The sequence below is a fragment of the Salvelinus sp. IW2-2015 genome, linkage group LG17, assembly GCF_002910315.2.
Source record: "Salvelinus sp. IW2-2015 linkage group LG17, ASM291031v2, whole genome shotgun sequence".
Taxonomy (NCBI): Eukaryota; Metazoa; Chordata; class Actinopteri; order Salmoniformes; family Salmonidae; genus Salvelinus; species Salvelinus sp. IW2-2015.
Genome location: NC_036857.1, coordinates 14905412 through 14916410, shown reverse-complemented (window position 1 = coordinate 14916410; position 10999 = coordinate 14905412). Strand labels below are relative to the sequence as shown.

The window sequence follows — 10999 nt, the reverse complement described above, 5'->3', positions numbered from 1 at the left end:
TATGAATGAAGAACTAGATAAAAACGGTTGGTTGGTAGATCTGAGGTATTTCCATGTGGAAAAAGATGGCATCTCCATAATGCATAAGTTAAAGTGTTGCTTCCCGGGACATCACGGTCTTTATTACTCAACGGGTAGGTGAGGTCTTGAATCAGGGGAAAGGGCTTTAGGACACAGAGAGCTTATTTACAGCGAGCGCGACAAGTTGGGCTCTCTTTTTACATTTTTTCCCCCAGTCTTCTTCTGTAGCCTCTTTTCATAACAAATGGTTCAGGTCTTATAGTTAGTGCTCTCTTTCAGATCAGTCAACACCCCTTTTCAGTAGCTTGGAACGTGCCAAACCAAACGTAAATATTCTACAGGCTTCGAAAAAACAAAACTATTCAAATCAAAGGATTTTCTTTGTACGAATCAGGGAGTCTCGCTTTCTTGTATTGGGGAGGCTGAGGTTGTTTAGGGGATCTGTGTACCTGAACAGCACAAGATCCTTCCTGGCAACACAAAAAAGATCCACTTAGTATTATTCGTACACAAGGGGGCCGCTCTTCTCTCATTACAGCCACAACCCTTCAGTGTTCTCCAGTGCACCAGCCCACCACTCCTCCCCACACTAGTGTCATCCCTCTTCTTTCCACAGAGCTATGGAGTGAGGGGAGACTGTTATGATTGGGAGGGAGCGGCGTTCCTTACAGGTGGTGAAGAGAGGGAGAAACGCTGTTCCCAACTGTGTCACAGACAGTATCTCTTTCTCTCCACGCACTGATGCCAAAACAATCAAAGGGCTTTTGGATTATTAGACTAAGAGGAGGTAGCCTGTTGCATGCCTTCTTTTCCTGCATGAGGAGAATGTAAAGGTTGGTGAGGAGGACGATATTTCACGACGAAAGGGATCTGCTGAGTGCGAGGAGTGCGTGGTCGGTAGTTAGGTTCGTGTGGGAGAGTTGGAGTGAGAGAGGAGAAGAGGGAGTTCGGTAGATGGAGTTTTCATCTCAGTTCTGCTGCAGGATCAGGGTCTCTAGCTCGGTCGGCTGAGCGCGAGCAGAAGGCGGCTGACTCGCGGTAGCCGGCGGATGCAGCTGACGCACGGCTTATCGCCGGTGGGGCTGAGCATGTGCCGAGGCCCCGCTCCCTCCGCCGCCAACCGCTCCGCCCGTGGCTGTTGGAGCTGGCCCGATGACGAGTTGGACACCAGGGACTTCATGCTGAGGTCAGTAAGGGCCTGGGGAAAAAACACACTTAAATGAAGACACACTACGGGGCATTATTACTACAAATGTAACTCTTAGAAAATTGTAAATATGCATTCTTATCCACTTATCAACAGTAGAAAAATATATTTATGTATGTTTGTAAATGTTTGTTACGTCCAAATATGGCATTATTTAAATATGGAGATTGATTTCTCATTCTCGATATGTTTCAATACATCTCAGTCCATTCTTAACTAGGCCAGTGCTGCTGCTACAGTACCAAGGAGCATGGCTTCAGGTAAGCTAGGTTATGCTGCCGCTACTCTAAGATGCCATTCGCTGGTCAATCAAAGACGTGAAAAAGCATCCTCTTCTCACCGTTGGCTCTGAGCAGTGGCGGTGTCAAGAGACAGGGTGTTGCCATGCTTGCTCCTTAGGCCCCCGTAACTCACGGTAACTGTAGTTTGAGCCCAACCGTTCATGTAGAGCTGGTCCTGGAGTAGCTGAGGCGGCCAGGGATGCAGAGTGGGCCAGGGAGCTGGCTCGCGAGAACTGCTTGCAAGTGCGATCTGCTCCTCCTGGGGGAGACGAGACGAAGAGAGTTCAGTCCCACTTCCCAAGTATATAATAACTCTGAAGGTTAAGAAGAACAGACTTCGCCATGGCTATTGGAAAAACATCCACGTACATTCCACCCACCTGAGGGGAAAATACACACACACACACACACACACACACACACACACACACACCACACACACCGACACACACAACAACACACACACACACAACACACACACACCACAACACCACACACCACACAGAGAGCACTCACATGTCCTGGATAGACACCAGCCGCATCCTCTTGGCAGCCTTGCGGTCTCGCTCGCGCAGCGCGGCTGCCAGGATGTTCTCAGCCATGGCTGAGGTGAGGGAGGTGGTGGTCGTGTCTGGCAGGGAGAAAACAATCAGCACGAAGGCATCCCCACGTCAGAGGCAAAAGTTACCCTTTTTAAGGTTGAATATGCTTGTTATAGCCTGTTACTGTCTGCAGTTGCGTAGAATAAGACAGTTATGCTGTTGCGTTGAATTCTTGCCAGAATTAATCAACACTGCATACCAGTAGTGTGTACAGAGGAGCACCATAATGGTAACATCCCAACATTTGTGTGAAAAGAACCCATTGACCCCACAGGGGGGCAGTAAAGAGCCCATTGACCACAGGGGGGCAATAAAGAACCCAATTGAACCACAGGAGGCCAGTAAAAGCCCATTACCACAGGGGGCATTAAAGAACCCATTACCACAGGGGGCAGTAAAGAGCCCATGACCACAGGGGCATAAAAGAGCCCATGACCACAGAGGCCAAGTAAAGAGCCCATTGACCACAGGAGGCAGTTAAAGAAGCCCATGACCACAGAGGGCAGGAAAGAGCGCCAATTGACCACAGGGGGACATTAAAGAGCCCAAAACAATTTCAGACGCACCTGCTCATTACAAGTTTCCAAATCATCTCTTATAGATGAAGTTATACTAGATAGTCTTCCTTCCTAACCAGACAACATGAAACCCTGACTACATTTCAACCAAATATATTTACCAGGCTAAGGGACAAAACAAAAGTAATTATATCATGATCTAAGAAACCCAATAGGTGATACAAACCAGCAAAAAAAAAAGAATGATGATGAATCCCTATGGGAGTACGTTGCTAGACAGAGCCCAGACATCATCTATACATGGGGATGGTTTGGGGGAGAGGGCAAATGCTACCAGACCAGCCACACACAGGACCCACGAGAGAGGAGGGATGAGAGAGAGAGGCGTAATAGGTAATGTACATCTAAACCAGCCACACACAGAATGAGGAATGAGAGAGAGACAGAGGATGGAGGATGAAAGACAGTAGAACTGAAGAGAGACAGATGGAGGATAAAAGAGAGTAGGAATGAGAGAGAGGAAAGATGGAGGGATGAAAGAGAGTAGGCAAATGAGAGAGAGACCAAGATTGAGAGGATGAAAGAAGTAGGAATGAGAGAGAGACAGAAGATGGAAGGAGAAAGAAGAGTAGGAAGAGAAGAAGACAGATGGAGGAGATGAAAAAGAGTAGAATGAGAGAGAGACAAGATGAGGGATGAAAGACAGTAGGAATGAGAGAGAGACAGAGATGAGGGATGAAGAATGTAGGATGAGAGAGACAGAGGATGGAGGAGATGAAAGACGAGTAGGATGAGAGAGACAGAGATGGAGGGAGTGAAAGGACCGTAGGAATGAGAAAGACAGAGATGAGTGGATGATAGACACAGTAGAAAGAGAGAGACAGAGATGGAGGATGAGAATAGGAATGAGAGATGGTAGATGGAAGTAGGAATGAGAGACAGACGATGAGATGAAGACAGTTAGAAATGGAGGAGAGGACAGGAGATGAGGATGAAGACAGTAGGAATGAGAGAGACAGATGGAGGGATGAAAGACAGAAGGAGATGAGAGAGAGACAGAGATGGAGGGATGAAAGACGAAGGTAGGAATGAGAGAAGACAGATGGAGGGATGAAAAGATGTAGGGAATGAGAGAGAGACAGATGGAGGGATGAAGACAGTAGGAATGGAAGAAGACAATGCGAGGGATGAAAAGAGTAGGAATGAAGAAGAGAGGAGAGGATAGATGTGGTACGTACCTCCATGCCGTCTTCTTCATTCGCGCAGATTTGAGGTAGGTGCGGATGCGCTTTGCGAGCGCGCAGCGCGAACTCTGGGAACTGGCGTCTACACCGGACTCGATTGAGGCCTGGATCTTCTCCTTGGCTGCTTGAGATGGGCACCTGCGTCCAGTTCTCAATGCCACAAAAACAACGCACAAACATCTAAAAAGAAAGATTACAAAAGATCCTGTAGAAAAAAGCGTGTGTGTCTGCTCTGCTGCTTCCAGTGTTCCTGAGCGTGAAGTCATGTAAAAGGTAGGTGAAGGTCATGTAAAGGTGAGGTGAAGTCACTGTAAAGGTGAGGTGAAGGTCATGTAAAGGTGAGTGTGAAGGTCATGTAAAGGTGAGTGAAGGTCCATGATAAAGTGAGGCGTGAAAGGTCATGTAAAGGTGAGGTGAAGGTCATGTAAAAGGGGTGAAAGTCATGGGTAAAGGTGAGTGAAGGGCATTGTAAAAGGTGAAAGTGTGAAGGTTCATGTAAAGGTTGAGGTGAAGGTCATGTAAAGTGAGGTGAGGTCATGTAAAAGGTGGGGTGAAGGTCATGTAAAGTGAGGTGAAGTTCATGTTAAAGGTGAGGTAAAGGTTCATGTAAATAGGTGAGGTGAAGGTCATGTAAAGGTGAGGTGAAGGTCATGTAAAGGTGAGGTGAAGGTCATGTAAAGGTGAGGTGAAGGTCATGTAAAGGTGAGAGGAGCTCTTTCATTGTGTGTGTGTGTGTTCGCGCACGTGTGGCGTGTGCATGTGCGCACGCTGTGTGTGCGGTTGTGTCTAGCTGAGGTGAGAGCAGCTCTTACGTTGAAGGCCTTTAGTCTCTCGGGGTCCTTGCCCTCGGTGTCGTTGATCTTGTCACTGTCGTCGTGATCTTCATGGTCATCGTCATCGTCCTCGGCCGCCGCCGCACCTCTGGTCACGGTCAGGTCCTCGGCACATGTCTCCATCTTCAATGAGTCGTAGCTTCCTGAGCTGTACTGAGGAGACTGTCACACACACACACATATATAGGTGCACGTGCACATACACACACACACACACATCAAAACACAAGCACACACACACACACACACACACACACACACACACACACACACACACACACACACACAGAGAATAAGCACAGACAAAGAAAGAACAGACGCAAAGCCGGGGTAAGATTTTCACTCAGCCTGTATGCTAGGTGACATTGAAAAGCACCCGGTACAATCTCAATGGTGAGGAACACTGATGACAGCGAGGCACAAAACACTGCTAGATGTTGTTGTGGCGAAACAGTTCTATTTGTTTGATCCTTCCAATGTGGCAAATAAGATGCTTTCAAGGACAACGCTGCATTGTCAGAGCATGGTGAAGTGTGTGTCTCATTCAATAGCCAGAGAGCAGGAAAGAAGAACCTTTTATCCCCTCTCCTTTCATACTGTCCTCCACTGACTCCTGTATGGATGTTCATCACAAGTACAGCAACACAACTAGGCTACTTCTCCTGGCACAGCAACTGTCACTGCTCTCATGCACATTGTCTTGCTGGTTTTCTGTCAAGATTGATGTCTTGGAATCTGAACTGAGAACCTTCTCAAAATGGCGTCTATTCATTCTCCATCCACAGGAAATGTATAAGTAATTGCAGTTTGGCGAGATCTCAATGGAAACTTCTCAGCTTTGTGCAATGCCCTGGCAATGAACCCCACCTTCTTGTGCAGACCTCACTCTTCATAGTCGGTCATAGCAAGACAGTAGTCGTCTATAACAATGGCACACTGAGCTGTTACTCACACTGTCCTGGTGGGCTCATTGCTCAACATTATCACTTTGTGTGTAATATATCACCATTAGACCTGGGGTCAAATACTACTTGAAATCTTTCAAATACTTTTACTGTTTGTTTAARTCTGCCTGGAGTGCCAGATGGGCGAGGCTTGCAGTTTTGCATCCTATTCTATTGGTTCATTGCACCAGGGAAACTCAATCAATCTCAGCTAAAGTATTTCAAATATTTTCAGACGCAGGTCTGGGCAGAAGACCCCACCTTGTTGCCATAGTCCCTGATCGAGTCTCTGTCCAGGCGCAGCTCAGCGGCATGGGCGAGAGGCTTGACGGGGTACTTCCTGCGCAGCTCGTCTGGGGGGTCGAGCTGGAAGGGGCCCATTAGGGCCGACCCAGGCAGCCTGGTCTCACTCAGGTTGACTGGAGCCTGTTGGTCCTCGGACGATGAGGACGAGGAGGTGGTGCTGAAGTCCAGCGGGGCCGGGGGCCTGTTGCCGTTTACCACCTTCCTGTACGGGGTTCCCTCCATGCACCTCTCAGACCCCGGGGCCGCCCCGCCCGCAGACAGAAGTGTCATGGTGTGCATGCCGTTCCCGCTGCCGCTCCCCGAGGATGAGTCATCTGTGAAAACACAGGGACGGATACCAATTAGACTGGTAGAATCATCATCAGACAACACCAGCTCCAGACATTTATAGAGGGACGGGAAATATAATGTGTAGCCTATATCACACCTTGAGTATGAATCTCAGCCTCTACCCAGCCAAGGCCTCCGTGTGTCAGTACCGTTAATTAGCAGTAGAGAGAGCTGTTGTAGTCAGTATGAATGGCCATGGAACACTCAGTGTGGTGGCTATATAGTGCACTCAGTAGTGTTACAGCCACGGTGCAGCAGGCAGGCCGAGAGACGGGCAGAGAGACATGCAGAGAGACATGCAGAGAGACAGGCAGAGAGACAGGCGAGACGAGCACCACTGCAGACGAGACATGCAGAACGCGACCAGCCAGAGAGACACGGCCGAGAGGACATGCCAGAGAGGACATGCAGAGAGACACTGGCAGAGAGACCAGCAGACGAGGACAGGCAGACCGAGACGGCAGCCGAGAGACAGAGCAGACAGGACATGGCAGAAGCACATTGCAGAGTGACGAGGCCGAGAGCAGACCAGAGAGACACGGCACGAGACATTGCAGCAGAGACAAGGCGAGACGCACAGGCAGAGAGACAGGCAGAGAGACATCGCAGAGACCGACAGGCACCGGCAGACCCGCAAGGCAGACGAGACCACCGGCCGACGAGACACGGCCCAGAGACAGGCCGACGAACGGAACGCGGGCAGGAGAGGACAGCCCGAGAGCACGGGGCAGAGCGACAGGCAGAGCCAGACATCAGAGCAGACATGCAGAGACCGACCAGGCGAGAGCACCAGGCCCCGACGAGCACAGGCAAGAACGAGACCGCAGGCGCCGAAGACAGTGCAGACGCGACAGCCAGAGCACGACAGCGGCAGCAGACATTGCCGACGAGACAGGCCCGACGAGACCATGCACCGCAGAGACAGCGCCGGACAGACGGGCAGAGAGACCAGGCAGAGCAGCATGCAGGACGCGAGAGAGCGGGCAGCCGAGAGACGGCCAGAGCAGCAGAGCGGCAGAGAGCGAGAGACGCAACAGCAGAGAGGACACAGAGCATGCAGAGAGAAGCCGAGACAGGCAGAGGAGCAGAGAGACAAGGCCGAGACATCAGAACAGAGAGGCCGCAGAGACAGCCGAAGACAGGCCACGGGAAGCAGAGGACAGGCCGAGACGACGCGGCAGAGCAGACAGCAGGCAGAGACAGGACCGAAGACAGCCGAGAGACAGGCCGAGAGACAGCAGAGACAGGCAGAGAGACAGCAGACACGAGCAGACAGGCGAGGCACCAGATGACGGCAGACAGAGCGAGAGACGGCAAGAACAGGCAGAGACACCGAGAACAGCCGCAAAGACAGCAGAAGACAGGCAAGACTCGAGAGGACAGCGCAGAGCAGGCAGGACAGGCCGGAGAAGGCCGAGACTGCAGAGACAGGAGCAAGACGGCCAGAGAGACAGGCCGAAGGCCGGACAGCCGAGAAACATGCACGAGAGCACAGGCAACGAGAGACAGGCAGACGAGAGCAGGCCCGCAGCAGACAGGCAGAAGACGACACTGCAGCAGAGACATGCAGAGAAGACAGCCGAGAGACCGGGCAGAGAGACAGGCAGAGAGCACGGCGCAGAGACAGGCGAGCGACAGGCAGAGAGCACGGCAGAGAACACAAGGCAGGAGACGTTTGCTATGGTGTGCTGTGAGTTAGTTAATTAAAGCCATCCAAGCAGGACCAAGGCTAGGCAGCCAGTGATACTTATTCATGAAAGCAGGGCACCTCGAGTTAGAGCGTAGAAGAGAGGTGGAAGCACAGGAGGATAGCACCGGCACCTCCCTGTACCCCAGTCGCACGCTGTAGGCTACACCGTACAACACATGCACACCATAGAACGAGGCAAACTAACACAAGTCTGGCCATCCATGAGCCCAGCTCGTCTACTTGTCTCTACACACAACAATCCCTCCCCTCCTCTCTCCCCACCAGAGAAAGTGGTAACCTCCCATCCATCAGCCTGTGGCGGAGCAGCTAGCTTCTTAACTCACCAGCGGCAGCTCTAAAATAAGTGATTGTTTAGTGCATGACTCTGCCACATGAGCCACGCTGATGGAGGGCTGTTGTTTTTGTTTTTCCACAGTCCTCCTTGTCCCCTGTCTCTGTCAAACACGCTCGCACACACACACACACACCAACACCACACACACACACACACACACACACACACACACACACACAACCACACACACACACAACACACACAATGACAGTAGTAGGAGGGACTTAGTATCTCTTGTGCAGCTGAGAGCAGTGCTGTGGCAGTGTCACCACCTCTGTATAGTGTAGTGGTGCGTGGGGTGGCCTAAGGACCTCGTCGCTTGGCTCATCACACAGACTCCACATTCTCACAGTACAACATGCCTTGACTGTATGCAAACCCCTGAGTGGGACTAAGAGGGGCTCACGTGCCTCTCCCAGGTTGTGGTGTGTGTGTGTGTGTGTGTGTGTGTGTGTGTGTGTGCTGTGTGTGTGTGTTGTGTGTGTTGTGTGTGTGTGTGTGTGTGTTGTGGGGGCAGCATTGGGGTCAGCTTTCCAAAGCTTCCAATGAGGGAGGGGAGGAGAGACAGCCACAGCCATAGAGCAGGTCAATGACAGAGAGGGAGGGGGGGATAAGGGAGAGGAGGGGGGGAGGGGAAAGAAGGGAGAGGAGGGAGAAGGGAGCTTGGGGAGGTGGAAGAAACAAGGGCAGGGATAGTGAGGAGGTAGAGATTAGAAAGGGAGGCAAGGAGGGATCAGAGAGAGTGGTTATTCATGTCCAGAGGGAGGTGATGGTAGAGAGTAGAAGACCAGTGTGTGGGGATAAGAGAGAGGTAGAACTAGGAAGGAGGTCAGAGGGGGGGGGGGGGGTACAAGAAGCAGGTCAGGAGAGGAGAGAACAGACCAGACGGAAAGAGGCGAGGGGCGCAGTTGTGGTACAACAAGGGAGGAGTCTCCCTCCGAACCAGAGAATGGAGTGGAGGACGACTTGTATGCTCAATACGCAGTTCTTAGCCGTAGGTAAATAAAGGTAAAATTAAATTAAGGAGGAGCGAGATGCCGGGCAGGCTGGATGCACAAGGTGGGCTTAGTATTGACACAGTGCGAACTCATGTAGACTGTGATGCTACTCTACAGGAGTGACCTTAACACTGAAGAGGATGAGGTAAAATAGGGGTGGCAAAAGGGTGCTTGCAGATACAGCGAAACATACAAGGAAAAGGGAAGATTTGATTCAGACAAAGTGTGTTGAGGCACACGCAGCTCGCTTATGGGGGCATGCAGCAGAATAGGCACCCATTTTGATGTAGCTAAGTCTCTCAGACCAAGAGATTATGGTTGTGGCAAAGAGACGACATTATTTGAGAGAGGCGTCATGGGCGCGGCTCTCACAGTCACACACGAGTGTGAGGAACTATGCCATGTGAGCATGTATAAACTGTCAAGTTTCATGAATGAAACAAGAACTGCGGGAATATAGGCCGAGGCATAATCCGCTTGGACCACGTAGTATCCTCAACTCAATCAAAATTACGATCTTCCCCTGGACAGGACAAAAGGTGCGGAACACGTCATCGCAATAATCAGGGAACTCTGGAATGGCCCATGCGTGCCTGTGTACGATACTACACAAACATCCTTATACATGTTTCCTAGCCTCCTAAACCCATCAACCACTAACAGCCACGTTCTCAATCACAGACTCACTATTTTGACCCTTGTATCCTCGTCTATCACCCACTCCCACTGTGTTCTGCTGTTCCTTCCCTTTCAACTATAGAGATGTGTGATTAGCACCGATACACCATAGTTAGCCATCAGCAGTGATCCTCTCTCCTATCTCGATCTCTTTGGACTAGACTGCGTAGTACACTCCCCCTATAGGGGTCTAGTGTATTCTTAGATAACGTCTACTTCTCCGTCCTGTAAGCGTTGCTGTTCGACAGTGAATAAATGTTTCTGTACTCAGCGCATGCTACATTGGTAGGCCTGTGCTCCCGCGCTCACTCAGCTGGCTTGTGTGGTCACAAGACCTTGCCTATCTCCCTGACCTGTACTTCACCCTTTGCTGTAACATACTGTATCAAACTTTCGGTACTGTACTGTATCCTCCCTGTACTGTACTTTATCCTCCCCTGTACTGTACACTGTATCCTCCCTGTACTGTACTTTCTCGTTCTGTATTTCATCCCGTACTGTGCCTTTGTAATCCAACCGTGTCTGTATCCCTCACATTGTGAGAGCCCAACTCGTGCGTGTACAGTGGTGTCTCGACACAGATCTGTTACTGCCTGCTCTCTGCCAGTTAGATAAAATCGTCTCGCTTATGCCTCCTTATTCAATCCTGTATGTTCCTATCCTTCAGCAGAATCTTTTATTTATTGTTTTTTTTATTACCTTACTTCAAATGACCGAATTGTTACATGGTCTTTTACCTTTATTGGAGAATGGACATGAGAAGGAGCGTCTATGTTTTTATCTGTCATGTTCACTCTTATTCCCATCGCATATATGCTATACTGTGTCTATGTACCTGTTTTATTCGCTAACCCGCATAGTCACTGTATGCTCGCCTTTGCCTTTGGAACACAATATAATTAAACAATCTTTTCTGACGCGGTCCTTTACGGCCAATTGTACTTGTACTCTGTCGTCTGCCCTTACTGTATCCTCCCCTGTACTGTACGGTA

General features: G+C 50.3%; 1 pseudogene; it reads right to left on the bottom strand.

Annotated features, from left to right (window-relative positions):
• LOC111976894 (nucleolar protein 4-like) overlaps positions 1 to 10999 on the bottom strand; it is a 178163-nt pseudogene that overhangs the window by 7789 nt on the left and 159375 nt on the right.